We start from the raw sequence: 7191 nt of genomic DNA, 5'->3' as shown, positions 1-7191 counted from the left end.
TCCGCAATCGAGGACCTTTCTTGCCGTTCTTTGGGGGCCGTAGTGGCCACCTTCTTCGGAAGCATGGCAAGCGTCCAAGATTGCTTGGAATTCGGTTTGAGGTATGCACCGTCGCACTATTTGGTCCGCTCCACACCTCCAAAAATAGGGATTGTCACAAATATAGTATTTGGATTCGCTTTTCAGCTTATCCTTTTTGTGTTTGTTGAGATTGGGAGGGAAAGTGCGTGAAACCAAGTAGTTTGCTATTGGGGCATACCAAGGAACTACTTCCGAGATTGCGTGCAAAGCATCTAAAGGAAAGGAGTCATTGATAGGAGTGGTGTCGCCTTTTGTGTGTTCGAGGCGACTTAGATGGTCCGCCACTAGGTTTTGGGAACCACTCCTATCCTTGATCTCCAAGTCAAATTCTTGTAACAAAAGCACCCAACGAATTAATCTCGGCTTTGATTCCTTTTTGGCCAACAAGTATTTTAGTGCCGCGTGATCCGAGTACACTACAACCTTGGAACCAAGAAGATAGGCTCGGAACTTGTCCAAAGCAAAAACAATAGCTAGGAGTTTCTTTTCGGTAGTAGTGTAGTTGGATTGGGCTCCGTCTAGTGTTTTGGAAGCATAAGCTATGACATAGGGAATCTTACCCTCGCGTTGTGCTAACGCGGCTCCTATCGCATAATTCGAAGCATCACACATGATTTCAAATGGTTGAGTCCAGTTTGGTCCTCGCACAATAGGAGCTTGTGTCAATGCTACTTTAAGTTTGTCATATGCTTCCATACATTCCTTGCTTAGCTCAAATTCAGTGTCCTTTTGTAGTAGTCGAGAAAGAGGTAAGGCCACCGTGCTAAAGTCTTTGATGAATCTCCGGTAGAATCCTGCATGTCCAAGAAAAGAGCGGACTTCCCTCTCGGAGGAGGGGTAAGGTAAACTAGATATGACATTTATTTTTGCCGGATCTACGGAGATGCCTTCTTTTGAGACTATGTGTCCCAAAACAATGCCTTGTTTGACCATTGATGAGCGGATAATTTATACGCTTTTTGGCATTGTTTTTAGTATATTTTTAGTATGTTTTAGTTAGTTTTTCTTATATTTTTATTAGTTTTTAGTTAAAATTCACTTTTCTGGACTTTACTATGAATTTGTGTGTTTTTCTGTGATTTCAGGTATTTTCTGGCTGAAATTGAAGGACCTGAGCAAAAATCTGATTCAGAGACTGAAAAGGACTGCAGATGTTGTTGGATTCTGACCTCTCTGCACTCGAAGTGGATTTTCTGGAGCTACAGAAGCCCAATTGGCGCGCTCTCAACGGCGTTGGAAAGTAGACATCCTGGGCTTTCCAGCAATGTATAATAGTCCATACTTTGATCGATATTTGATGGCCCAAACCGGCGTTCCAAATCAGCTCAAGAATGCCCGGCGTTAAACGCCGGAACTGGCACAAGAATGGGAGTTAAACGCCCAAACTGGCACAAAAGCTGGCGTTTAACTCCAAGAAGAGTCTCTACACAAAAATGCTTCAATGCTCAGCCCAAGCACACACCAAGTGGGCCCGGAAGTGAATTTTTATGTCATTTACTCATCTTTGTAAACCCTAGGCTACTAGTTCTCTATAAGTAAGACCTTTTACTATTGTATTTTCATCTTGGGACGTCTAGTTCTTAGATCATCTTGGTAGCTATCTTTAGTCTTATGCTATCTTAGATCATTGGGAGGCTGGCTTCACGGCCATGCCTAGACCTTGTTCTTATGTATTTTCAACGGTGGAGTTTCTACACACCATAGATTAAGGTGTGGAGCTCTGCTGTACCTCGAGTATTAATGCAATTACTATTGTTCTTCTATTCAATTCAGCTTGTTCTTGTTCTAAGATACTCATTCGCACTCAAGAACCTGATGAATATGATGATTATGTGACGCTCATCATCATTCTCACTTATGAACGCGTGACTGACAACCACGTCCGTTCTACAAGCAAACAAGGCTCTAATGTTTATCTCTTGGGTTCTTTAACCGGAATCTTCGTGGTATAAGCTAGAATTGATGGCGGCATTCAAGAGAATCCGGAAGGTCTAAACCTTGTCTGTGGTATTCTGAGTAGGATTCAATGATTGAATGACTGTGACGAGCTTCAAACTCGCGATTGTGGGGCGTTAGTGACAGACGCAAAAGAATCACTGGATTCTATTCCGACATGATCGAGAACCGACAGCTGGATAGCCGTGCCGTGACAGGGTGCGTTGAACATTTCCACTGAGAGGACGGGACTGTAGCCATTGACAACGGTGATGCCCAACATACAGCTTGCCATGGAAAGGAGTAAGAAGGATTGGATGAAGACAGTAGGAAAGCAGAGAGACGGAAGGGACAAAGCATCTCCATTCGCTTATCTGAAGTTCTCACCAATGAATTACATAAGTATCTCTATCTTTATCTTTATGTTTTATTCATATATCATCCATAACCATTCGAGTCTGCCTGACTGAGATTTACAAGGTGACCATAGCTTGCTTCATACCAACAATCTCCGTGGGATCGACCCTTACTCGCGTAAGGTTTATTACTTGGACGACCCAGTGCACTTGCTGGTTAGTTGTGCGAAGTTGTGTTTATGCCATGGTATTGAGCACCAAGTGTTTGGGGCCATTACTAGGGATTATTTGAGTTGTGAAAAGTAGTGATCACAATTTCGTGCACCAAGTTTTTGGCGCCGTTGCCGGGGATTGTTTCGAGTATGGACAACTGACGGTTCATCTTGTTGCTTAGATTAGGTATTTTTTAGAGTTCTTAAGAATGAATTCTAGTGTTTCAAGGTGATGATCTTATCATCACCAAAGCTGATTGATTCTCATCAATTTAGCTCTTGAATGCAATGTCCTGCTGAAGCTTGGCTATCCATGTCTAATTTCTTTAGACTAAAGCTTTAGACTAACATTGCATGATTCCTGGAATTCTCATTAAGAATTTTAATGCCTTTATTTTCTTTTTCCACATAATTTTCGAAAAAATCCAAAAAAATTACAAAATCATAAAAAGCCAAAAAAATATTTTATGTTTCTTGTCGAGTTTAGTGTCTCATTTTAAGTTTGGTGTCTTGCATGCATTGTTTATTTGATCTTGGTTCTATTTTCAAGTCTATAATACAGGGAACTGAAGATTCAGTACATGCAGCAGAGGAATTATACAGAAAAAGCTGGGCGTTCAAAACGCCCAGTGAAGAAGGAAAAACTGGCGTTTAAACGCCAGCCAGGGTGCCTGGCTGGGCGTTTAACGCCCAAAAGGGTAGTGCTTTGGGCGTTAAACACCAGAATGGATACCATTCGGGGCGTTTAACGCCAGGATGGCACAAGAGGGAAGATTCTGTTTTTAATGCAATTTTTTTTCAAGTTTTCAATGTTTTTCAAAATCAAATCTTTTTCAAATCATATCTTTTCAATCATATCTTTTCAAAATCAATTTCTTTCCATTTTCAAAGATACTTGCTAACAATTAATGATTTGATTGAACATTTCAAGTATGTTGCCTTTTCTGTTGAGAAAGGTTTAATGTTTAAATCATATCTTTTCTTGTTAGGCAAGTCATTAATTTTTAAAATGCAAATCTTTTTAAAATTGTTTTTCGAATCATATCTTTTCAATCATATCTTTTTCAAAATAGTTTTCAATCATATCTTTTTGATTTCTAATTTCAAAATCTTTTTCAAAAATCACTTGATTTCTTTCCCACTTTTAGTTTTCGAAAATCAATTCAAGTTTTTCAAAATGTTTTTAAAATCTTTTTAACTTAATTTTCGAAAATTACTTCCCCTCTTCTCACATCCTTCTATTTATGGATTAACACTATTCCTCAATGAACAATTCGAACTCCATCTCTCTTGATAAGTTTGAATTCTTCTACCTCTTTCTTCTATTTTTCTGTTCCTCTGACACCTCAAGGAATCTCTATACTGTGACATAGAGGATTCCACATTTTCTTGTTCTCTTCTCTTTCACATGAGCAGGAGCAAAGACAAAAGCATTCTTGTTGAGGCTGACCCTGAACCTGAAAGGACCTTGAAGCGAAAGCTAAGAGAAGCTAAGGCACAACTCTCTGTAGAGGACCTAACAGAAATCTTCAAAGGAGAAGAACCCATGGCAGCCGAAAATAACAACAATGCCAACAATGCAAGGAAGGTGCTGGGTGACTTTACTGCACCTACTCCCGACTTCTATGGGAGAAGCATCTCTATCCCTGCCATTGGAGCAAACAACTTTGAGCTTAAGCCTCAATTAGTTTCTCTAATGCAACAGAATTGCAAGTTCCATGGACTTTCATTGGAAGATCCTCATCAGTTTTTAGCTGAGTTCTTGCAAATCTGTGACACTGTCAAGACCAATGGGGTTGACCCTGAGGTCTACAGACTAATGCTATTCCCTTTTGCTGTAAGAGACAGAGCTAGGATATGGTTGGACTCACAACCTAAAGAAAGCTTGAACTCTTGGGAAAAGCTAGTCAATGCCTTCTTGGCAAAGTTCTTTCCACCTAAAAAATTGAGTAAGCTTAGAGTGGAAGTCCAAACCTTCAGACAAAAGGAAGGAGAATCCCTCTATGAAGCTTGGGAAAGATACAAGCAATTGATCAGAAAATGTCCCTCTGACATGCTTTTTGAATGGAGCATCATAGGTATTTTCTATGATGGTCTGTCTGAACTGTCCAAGATATCTTTGGATAGCTCTGCTGGAGGATCTCTTCATCTGAAGAAGACGCCTACAGAAGCTCAAGAACTAATTGAAATGGTTGCAAATAACCAATTCATGTACACTTCTGAAAGGAATCCTGTGAACAATGGGACAAATCAGAAGAAAGGAGTTCTTGAGATTGATACTCTGAATGCCATACTGGCTCAGAATAAAATATTGACTCAGCAAGTCAATTTGAATTCTCAAAGTCTGTCTGGAATGCAAAATGCACCAGGCAGTACTAAGGATGCTTCATCTGAAGAAGAAGCTTATGATCCTGAGAACCCTTCAATGGAAGAGGTGAATTACATGGGAGAACCCTATGGAAACACCTATAATTCTTCATGGAGAAATCATCCAAATTTCTCATGGAAGGATCAACAGAGACCTCAACAAGGTTTCAACAACAACAATGGTGAAAGAAACAGGTTTAGCAATGGCAAGCCTTTTCCATCATCTTCTCAGCAACAGACAGAGAATTCTAAGCAGAACCACTCTGATTTAGCAACCATGGTCTCTGATCTAATCAAAACCACTCAAAGTTTCATGACTGAAACAAGGTCCTCCATTAGAAACTTGGAGGCACAAGTGGGACAGCTGAGCAAGAAAATTACTGAACTCCCTCCTAGTACTCTTCCAAGCAATACAGAAGAGAATCCAAAAGGAGAGTGCAAGGCCATCAACATGGCCGAATTTGGAGAGGAGGAAGAGGCAGTGAACGCCACTGAGGAAGACCTCAATAGACGTCCACTGGCCTCCAATGAGTTCCCTAATGAGGAACCATGGGAATCTGAGGCTCACACTGAGACCATAGAGATTCCAATGGATTTACTTCTGCCATTCATGAGCTCTGATGAGTATTCTTCCTCTGAAGAGGATGAGTATGTCACTGAAGAGCAAGTTGCCAAGTACCTTGGAGCAATCATGAAGCTAAATGACAAGTTATTTGGTAATGAGACTTGGGAGGATGAACTCCCTTTGCTCACCAAAGAACTGGATGACTTGACTAGGCAGAGATTACCTCAAAAGAGACAAGATCCTGGGAAGTTTTCAATACCTTGTACCATAGGCACCATGACCTTTAAGAAGGCTCTGTGTGACCTAGGGTCAAGTGTAAACCTCATGCCTCTCTCTGTAATGGAGAAGCTAGGGATCTTTGAGGTACAAGCTGCAAGAATCTCACTAGAGATGGCAGACAATTCAAGAAAACAAGCTTATGGACTTGTAGATGATGTTTTGGTGAAGATTGAAGGCCATTACATCCCTACTGATTTCATAGTCCTAGAGACTGGGAAGTGCATGGATGAATCCATCATCCTTGGCAGACCCTTCCTAGCCACAGCAAAGGCTGTGATTGATGTTGACAGAGGAGAATTGATCATTCAAGTGAATGAAGAATCCTTTGTGTTTAAGGCTCAAGGATATCCCTCTGTCACCATGGAGAGGAAGCATGAAGAGCTTCTCTCAAAACAGAGCCAAAAAGAGCCCCCACAGTCAAACTCTAAATTTGGTGTTGTGAGGCCACAACCAACTCCTAAGTTTGGTGTTGAACCCCCACATTCAAACTCTAAGTTTGGTGTTGGGAGGTTCCAACATTGCTCTGAGCATTTGTGAGGCTCCATGAGAGCCCACTGTCAAGCTACTGACATTAAAGAAGTGCTTGTTGGGAGGCAACCCAATGATTATGTTTATCTATTTTCCTTTGTTATTTTATGTTTTCTGTAGGTTGATGATCATGAGAAGTCACAAAATCAATTGAAAAAGCAAAAACAGAATGAAAAACAGAAAGAAAAATAGCACACCCTGGAGGAGAACTTGCTAGTGTTTAAACGCCAGTGAAGCTAGCAAATGGGCGTTTAACGCCCAGTCTGTCACTATTCTGGGCATTTAACGCCAGAAAGGGGCACCAGACTGGCGTTAAACGCCAGGAAAGGGCAAGAGGCTGGCGTTAAACGCCAGAAATGGGCACCAGCCCGGCGTTTAACGCCAGAATTGGCACAAAAAGCAATTTTGCTCGCCAATTGGTGCAGGGATGACTTTCCTTGACACCTCAGGATCTGTGGACCCCACAGGATCCCCACCTACCCCACCACCCTCTCTCTTCTTCACCCATTCACCAATCACCTCAACACCTCTTTCCCAAAAACCCTTCACCTATCAAATCCCATCTTTTTCTTCACCACTCACATCCATCCTTCATAAAACCCCACCTACCTCACCATTCAAATTCAAACCACTTTCCCACCCAAACCCACCCTCCCATAGCCGAACCCTACCCCTCTCTTCACCCTATATAAACCCATCTTCACTCCTTCATTTTCACACACCCTAAACACTACTTCTCCCCCTTTGGCCGAACCACAAAGCCACCTTCATCTCCTCTATTTCTTCTTCTTCTACTCTCTTCTTTCTTCTTTTGCTCGAGGACGAGCAAACCTTTTAAGTTTGGTGTGGTAAAAGCATTGCTTTTTGT

General features: G+C 41.4%; 1 non-coding gene across 1 annotated transcript; it reads right to left on the bottom strand.

The window, feature by feature from the left end:
- Nucleotides 1-4535: 4535 nt before the first annotated feature.
- Nucleotides 4536-4643, bottom strand: LOC130942630 (small nucleolar RNA R71). The gene has a single exon (XR_009071195.1). It is a non-coding gene; the product is annotated as a small nucleolar RNA R71 (small nucleolar RNA).
- Nucleotides 4644-7191: the final 2548 nt, after the last annotated feature.

This window comes from Arachis stenosperma, chromosome 7 (assembly GCF_014773155.1).
Source record: "Arachis stenosperma cultivar V10309 chromosome 7, arast.V10309.gnm1.PFL2, whole genome shotgun sequence".
In the NCBI taxonomy this organism is placed as follows: Eukaryota; Viridiplantae; Streptophyta; class Magnoliopsida; order Fabales; family Fabaceae; genus Arachis; species Arachis stenosperma.
Note: the sequence above shows the minus strand (reverse complement) of the source record. Positions and strands in the feature narration are given on the sequence as shown.